This window comes from Aptenodytes forsteri, unplaced genomic scaffold (assembly GCF_000699145.1).
Source record: "Aptenodytes forsteri isolate BGI_AS27 unplaced genomic scaffold, ASM69914v1 Scaffold241, whole genome shotgun sequence".
In the NCBI taxonomy this organism is placed as follows: Eukaryota; Metazoa; Chordata; class Aves; order Sphenisciformes; family Spheniscidae; genus Aptenodytes; species Aptenodytes forsteri.
In genome coordinates, this window is record NW_008795252.1 from 10,165,290 (window position 1) to 10,173,867 (window position 8,578).

Genomic DNA, 8,578 nt, shown 5'->3' on the forward strand with positions numbered 1-8,578 from the left:
TGAAGGACAGGTAAACTCTGAGCTGGTGGTGGGGGCCAGGAAAGAGGTGGAGAAAAAGGGAGAAAAAGGAAGAAAAAGGGAAAACTCTGAGAGCTGTCGGGAGCCGTTTTGACTTGAAGACAGAACTCAAGGGAAAGGACCGGTAAGGGGTCCTCAGAGCTTGCAGCTACCAGCTCTCCAGTCCCAGAGGTCTTGCTGTGGGACACTGGCTCTCAGAATAATACCGCTGTAACTGCAATACGCCACTGAGAGAGAGAACAAGGGAAGGAAAACTGAATAAAATAAAAAAGATGCAGGTGAACATACATTAGGAGAGGACAAAAGAAAGAGAAGAAGGATTTGCAGTAGGGAAATGACAAGGTTAAGAGACAGCTGAGTAACAGAATATACAAGACAACATAACGAAGACTGCAAGGAAGGGGGACTGCACCAGAAGTAAAGGTGACAGGTGGGAAAACAAGGAAAACTGGGCAGTGTCTGGCAGATGTATAAAGAATGAAGAAAAAAGGACAGACTCTTACATATTGAGCTTAGTATGCTCCTTCATCTTATTATAATTTTCCTGGCAGACAATTTACACTGTATATTTGGGGGAAAGGAGAAGTTCCTTCTAAATACCAAGTTTACATCACCACAGGGGGCCACCCTGGGTTCTGCAGCTTAACAACTGTTGAGACTGATGAAATTTTATATATATTTATAAGTTCCCAGAGTACCCATAGACCATCCAGCAGACAAGGAGCTTATCAACTATTTAGAGAAGTGTCCTTGGAAAAAAACATATTTTTTCCAAATTGATTGTTACATGTAATGCTGCTGAAGAATGAGGCCATATTTCTAGCGGTATGGTATTTGTTTATGCAAACTATAGTGATATTTGTATCCAAGAAGCATTTCGGGGCGGGGGGGAGTTGGAGCAAATGTTCTTTTTCTAAGTAAAAATGGAAGATTTCCAAACTGGACCACCGGGGGAGCTGTTCACTGAAGCAGCATTATGGGCTGCCAGAAAGTAGGTCTGAGAGGTAGGACAGGGTAGGGAGGAAAAGGGAGAGGAGAAAACAATAGGGTGTGTGACACATGAGGACTGACGGTACTGTGAGCAGTTAAACAGGTCATGTCATCCCAACTAAGGGATATTCTGGTTTTATTAGATAAACTGCTGAACAAAGTCAGAAAAATAAAGCAATCTGAAATAAATAAATACACTAAAAAAAAAAAAAATCAAGGCTTGACCCTGGCCAAAACAAAAGCCCTATTCAAGGAACAGAAGAAGCACGAAGGAGAAAAGAAAAAGTTATCGTAAGCTGCTAATTCACTTAGGCTGTAATAAAACTCTGTCTTATTACAGAATGTTCTCAGGAGTATTTTCTTGCTTGCTACTTCTTCTCCATCCCCTAAGAAACTCCATTCCCTGAAGTAATTCAGAAAACTGGCAAGCTGAGAATCAAGTATTAAATAGTACCAGACAATTAAAAAAAAAAAAAAAAAGGGACAGATATAGAAGACCTCAGAATTGGATTCTGGGAAACACTTATCAGCCTAAACCAAAAAAGATGCATCAAGTTACCAAATCAAATCAGTAGGATTTACAGACAGGCGGAGAAGAAAAAAAAAAAAAAAATGTAGTTACTAGCTCAAATCAAAGAAGCTAGTTTATATTCTCCCTCCCCCATTTTTTGACAACATGTATTGCTTCATTCTGGAAGCTGCTTTCAGTGAAATCAGCACAATGGCTCACCCAGAGAAAAGCTATAATCCATGTGAATAAAACTGGGAAGGAAGATTTGACCCTGAAATAAAATCACCACAAAGTTGGGAGGTGGCAGCGTATCTCTTCCTCTGTGCTCAGATGGGCTGCTGCAAGCCAACAGGACAAAACCAGCATCACAGATTTGTAGCAACAGATCTCATCTAGAACACAGCCATTATGGGAGGGTGACATGAAGTTCAACACATGACATTAATGTCATCTGTTAAGGTATTGTAACTGTAAAACTAGAAAGCACAGCACAGTTCCTAACATTCACTGCAGACCTCAAGATTACTGGACAACCAATTCCGAAGTAATTCGATCAGTGTCAAAGCCTCAAGCACTAAACTGAGATGAAGTCACGAAATGGTTATACAGAAAATAACAAAATTAGAATAAGGATATGAACAAAGAATGAAACAATATTTAGGAAAAATTTTCACATTCCATCTTCCTGCAGCTTTTCAGAACAGGCAGACAAAGGGTGTAGATATCTGTGGTGTTTTCAGGGGAAAAAAACCTCAACACACCAACACAAAGCTATTCAGAAACTCTTTTGTTCCCCTGACAGATATGTAGTGGGATATTATTAGTAGATGTTATTAGTGGATTTGACCAAACCAACTTCCCAGAGCACCTCCTTGCAAGCAGTAACAGCAAGACTATGGATGTAGTGATAATATTCAGCCTGAAATGAGTCAATATTTGCAAGATCCCAGAGGATGACCCTTCCTTGAGAGAATGAATTCACCTTCTATTGCAATTAGAAGAATCATCAGTCAGGAAGAAGTCACTTAAGCTGCCTTGTTCAGTGGCATCCTGTTATTCAGCAGTGAGACAGACAGACAGCACGAGCCTGAGCCCACTAGAGTTGTGCAAGCATCAAGATGCCCAAGTTTCAGAAACCAGAGGACATCCAACAGTGTTCATTTACTCTCACACGACATCATTGATAAAGATGGTCCACTTAAGAAAGAATTGCTGAGAGTGGATTGACGGGAAGCCATAGAGCTCTTAAAAGAAATGGGATCATTGTTCCATTTAAAAGACATCCAGAAGCCCGGTACTTACTTATCCCTGCAGACAAGAGGAGGCTTCAGTGCGAGATACTGGACCAGGAGCTGGGAAATGAGAACTCTGAAATGTCCTGTTTCCAGGTTGATTGATTCAGAGCAGCCCTGTCACAATATTTGGATTCATTTTTGAAGAGCATGAGAAGAACACAGCAGATATTTGAAAGACTACAGTAAAATTAAAATCCAATGAGTGAGACCAGCTTCTTAAGAAAAAGAAAGATAAAACGGGTGAACAAGATTAAAATTGTAAGAAGAATATTAAGTCAAGCCTAGAGAAACAATCATTATTATTAAAATGGAATTGATGAGTAGATAAATTTTCTATATGTTTTTCCAGTTGTTAAGATTTGTTTTAAATCCTTTAAAAACAGATCTAACAAACAGGTATAAGAAGAAACTTGGCCTCACACCCACAAAATTACTGAAGATTATAATGAGTGGTTTATCTATACCATTTCTGATTCATTGTAAATGCAATGAGCTATCATTTTATACTTCCGTGTATTGCTGCAAACACCGCGAGTAGTTTAAATTTTGGCTTAGGATATTATTGTACCTGCAGCATGAAGACAGAATTGCACGTGCTATCACAAGAGTCTCAAACATTTGCCAAAGTAAGAAATTCACTATCCTGTTGTTTCCACAAAATTAGAATTCCTAGTTCAGAAAAGGGCTTTTAGTTAACAGTTTAGAGATGATCTGTACGATACTTTGCTTTTCTGTCTGCAGCAACAGATCATGTCAGAAACAAAGCCAAACGTCTCAGAACATCAATGGAAATAACAAAATCTAGGTATATCAATGCAAGTATTTTTCCAGATACCATATTGAGTATCTCCATCCACTGTACACAGACAAATGTTAGGAACTATGGCAGAAGTTGTGATAAGCAGCATATCAGCCCCAGATTAGGAGATGCCTTGCTAGATTGTTTGGCTGTACGTTTTCCAGAAGCTTCCTTCAGCTAAGCAGCCCTTAGATAAGCACCGGGCTTCAGAAAGGACAATTAGTCTGTGTTTCCGAACGGACATATGCAGAATATAACCTGCTGTGGGGCTGAATATGCCTGTGATTGAGGCAGGAATGGTTTATCTTATTTTGAGATTGTATCATGCTTAAACCCAGTGAGGTGCTATCACTGGGGTAATCAAGAATAACAGCCCCCTTTGCAGATTACTATGACCACCTGCCTGTTTATCTGGAATGATTACTTACATTAGGAAAAGGACTGCAAGTACATCGACATATGACAAACTTACATCACTAGAACTCCACAGGCCTACTCAGCTAGCAGTCAAGCAGAACTTCTGCTGATACAGCACAAATTTCCAACACGAGCAGAAACCTGAAAATCACCCTCTCAAGGCAGACTCTGCCGAGATACTTTGCCATGGTACATGTATGTTGCCCTCAGCGAGAAGTCCATCAACAACATTATTAAGCTTCACAGCAGGAATAAAAATAAATAAAAATAAAAGTACAGCTGAAAGTTGTGAGCATTTCTCTTCTGTACATAGAGTTCAAGAAACATGACAACAACTGTATGAGACCAATTATTAAAAGAACTGAAGAATAGTTATGCAAATACTATGAAAGACAGTAGAAGAAAGGCACCAAGAAGGAAATCTTACTCAATATGGGAAAGCTCAGAGCAGAGCTTTGCAACCCAGCAGCAACAGGTCCCAGTGAACATGTCTTAAGGAAAAAAAATCACATCCACCCAATCAAATCCTCTACATACTGGAGAGAAAGAGTGCTACACGTAAGGTATCATCCAAAAGAAAAAAGAAACTACAGCTAGAGCAACTCACCGAAATCACAGTCACACTGGGGATAAACAGTAGGCCGAGGGAAAAAAAAAGTTTTAAAACAGAGAATAAAGTTAACACACTAGCTGGATATAAAATGGGCACAGATAAACATCAACCAGAAATTATACAGACTATTTTAACCATTAATGGTGTGAGGGTTTGGAATAGCCTGAGAAGTAGCATGGGCAAAAAAAATTAACTAGGTTTGAGAGCTAAACCCCTTCATAAACTGTTCAATGACAGAGTACCCTACAACAGCAAACACACAACATTGGCATCGGGGACAAAGGAGGCCCTGTCAAGGCCTAGGGAACCTCAGGACTTGGAATCCTTTTGAATACTCTGGAATTTCCATTGTTTTGACACAATTTTCCAGGTAACAATTTTATTGAGATACCAACCTGTGGGGAGACCAAAAGTCAATGTAGAGAAGGTAAGGAGGAAGACCTAGGGAACATGAAAGAGCATGCTTGCAGCTGAATGCAGGCCACTGCATTTCAGGTACTGACTAAAACCACAACAGGGAAGATTTCCTAGGTACCAGTAGGTCCGCCAGGGCAACTGAATCCGTTATCAATGAATAGATTTTGTATATTGAATAGAAATGGACAATTGAAAGCAAATATTTTTTTAAAGATTACCTGGGTTGGACATATTATTCTGTCCTATGAAAACACCAGCTAGAGAAGTTGTGGTCAAAGGATATTGACATATTATGTTGCCAGCTAGAGAATTTGTGGTCAAAGGATATTGACATATTATGTGATATGGGGAAATATCATCATGGCAATGCTGACCATATGGCTTGACAAAGCATAGCAGATAGCTGGTTGGGGAAAAAAAAAAAAAAAAGGTAAACTGAAATCTACAGAGGGAAGCAGGAGACAGGACACAGGAAGAACGAGCAACTCTTCTGTCTGGAGAAACAACTGTGCTCCATGGAAAGAAATAGGTCAGCTGGTTCAGGCAAGAAGGCTACACACAAAAAAAAGAAAGAAAAAAGGTAGGGTAGATCTGCAAACTGAGAAGTCATCTCAAATCCTCAGAAACTCTGGAGAAACCCAGTCCAAAAGACATTTTGGCAGAAAAGCAAAGTTCAGAAACAAATTCCCTGCTAAAGGAATTTAACAGACTGTCAAGAAAATGTTTCATTTCAGTATAATTGCTGCTAGAGCTCTCCACATGTCCTTAAAGGAATGTTTCTGTCTTACGTATTTCTCCCCACCCTTTAGGTCAGAGCAACAAAATATGCACAAAATCCTGCACAAGTGGCTGGGCTCCACATTTACTGCATTAGCCTAAAGATCCCATTTTTTAAAACTATACATTTTCTTTGAACAAAAACCTATAAATAAATACACAAGAGTACACAAATACATATTCACATACTGGACATATTTGTACAAATATGTGCTCCGTTGCTTTTATAAAACTTAAGAATCATCCAAATCATGTTAGTTCCCATACTCTATCCCTTTCTCTAAAAATGGATTTTAAGTGAATGAAAGCAATATTTAAGACTGATGTTTAAAGTAAAGTAACATGCACACCTTTCTAAATTAATTGTAATGCCTCAGTATAACCTAAACTGGCAGCTCACTAAAATTTATTAGAATAAATTTGATCATATAGTATCATTCTCTAAGCTCACTGCACTATATAAATTGCAATTCTGCTTGTTTAGTAAAATCTGGCTGTGTATGAGAGCCTGCACTATAAGGGAGTTAGTTACACCATAATGAATGTTCTTTAGACATGAAGCAACACAGGTAGATTGCTACAAACTTAGTTAAAGAGGCACATTATCTGTACAAAAGACATCCTTTTCTCATAGGTAACTAGTTTCAGTGATCAAAAGCTTATTTAGAAAAGCTCAGTTATAAAGACCCAGAATCGTTTAATGACCCAGCTTTGGGTTTGGCACACCAAAAACCATTCGGTGTATTTCATCTTTGTTATTACAAGCACAGTCACTGTTATCTTAAAAGATAATTTTTAATGGCTGATTACTGGTGTTGTCTTGTGACATAATATTAAATACCAATCAATACTGCTAGTCTGTTTATTTCTGTAGGTTTTGAATACTTGACCTCAAGATGCAAAATAAACCCACTCTATGTGAACAGCAGACCTGAAGCAGATCTTAGGTCTGCCACTGACTTGTGTGACCCTTCCTTCACCTCTATGGTTTCGAGTTTACTCACTTATAAAAAGGACATAATGATACCTGCCTGCACTGAAGGTACATAACTTCAGTAACAAAGTTTCAAAGTACTTTGGGATCAAATTAGGAGGTACTACATAAGTAATCTAAAATAAGCTCCAGAAAGGAAGCATCCAAAAATGTTTCAAGCTTTCTGCTTATGTTTGATATTAATTACAAGCTTAAGATATAGAGCTGATGCAAAATCTTTAGAACTGTTACTGTAACATTGTAAAAAAAGTTACATATCACACATAGTAACACCTGGTTTAGACACCTTCCATTCAATCACCTAACGTCTGAACAATTAACAGCCATGCAGAATGTGTTGCAGTCTGCCCCAGCTTACTTTACTTACCAAGCTTGTCAGACACTAAATTCCATTAGATACGAGTTTGACATCAGCCACAGAAACTCCATGATTCTGTACATCATTCCACAGAGAAATCCGATTTTTTACTACTTACTGAGCTCTCTTTTTTACTGAGCCAAGGTAAGTCAGGCAAAGAGAAATACATGTATTAAACAAGCATGAATATCAGCCAGGTCTACCATTAAACAGAGCTCAACAGCTAAAATATGAGTAGTTAAAGCTTAACGAAACTTTTGATGTGGAAAACAAATACAACAAGAAGGACCAATTCTGTGAATGCTGTAACCTCCACAGCTGTGGCCTTGAGTACATTTTCTCTGCACAGAGCTCTCCCTGGAAGGGATGAATAGAGGAAGAAGTGGTGCTGAATGATTATTCCGTTTGCAAGAAAGAAAATCTGGCTTCCAAATGAACAGCAGCTCAGAGACGCTAGAGCACCAAGAGGTGGACAGTAGGAATTTGCCTCCATCGATTTAAGCCCAAGACAGAAAAATATGACAACCACAAAAATGCTTTATGAGGGCACTTGAACAAACACTTTGGAAGTCCATGGAGAATAATATGCGGTTTCAAATTTTTGTAGACTTCAGCAAAGTCATTTCTAGGTCTTTAATCTTTTTAATGGACTGGCCATATACATTTTGAAAAAGTTTCAGTCTGCCATAGAAAGAGAGACTTGGAAGGAGAATTTTTATAGCTGCTAAGCATCTACAAGTACAAAAAAACCCCAAATGACTTGCCTCTTTTATTTGTAAGGCATTCTGCTGTGATTACAATATTCGTTCTTTTCACCAGAGAACAACCTCTCTGCTGAGGTTCAATAGACAAGATGGAGTTCATAAAATCTGAAATATGAGTGTACACGGTGCCTAATAAACCCCAAATGTTGCCTCTTTTATTTGTAAGGCATTCTGCTGTGATTACAATATTCGTTCTTTTCACCAGAGAACAACCTCTCTGCTGAGGTTCAATAGACAAGATGGAGTTCATAAAATCTGAAATATGAGTGTACACGGTGCCTAATAAAACATGCTAGGTCTTTTTCAACTGCAAGGATTGGTGTAAGGACACAGAGAAGTGAAACAACTTTTTTAAGCCTGTGTAAGTACAATAATCTGAAATAGTTCCTTTTAAAATAGTGTTCCACAGACCAAAGATAGGTGACCATGACGCACGCATAGTGTCAAAGAGAAGGAAGCTCCAGTGCCCTGTTGGAGTTGATACAGAAAAACACCTACTGTAACTGGCCCGGGGGGAACGAGGCTCTCGCTGGGCGAGAAGAGTGGCGGTAAATCACACGTTAGCCAGGCGGAAGGTGCAAGCTACCCCGTGCCTCAGAGGGACCCGAGGAGAGCGACCGGGACA

The 8,578-nt window shown here is 39.0% G+C and overlaps 1 protein-coding gene across 1 annotated transcript in view; it reads right to left on the reverse strand.

The window, feature by feature from the left end:
* Positions 1-8,578, reverse strand: part of SCUBE1 (signal peptide, CUB domain and EGF like domain containing 1) — a 219,653-nt gene that overhangs the window by 210,036 nt on the left and 1,039 nt on the right. The gene's annotated exons all lie outside the window — the stretch shown is intronic.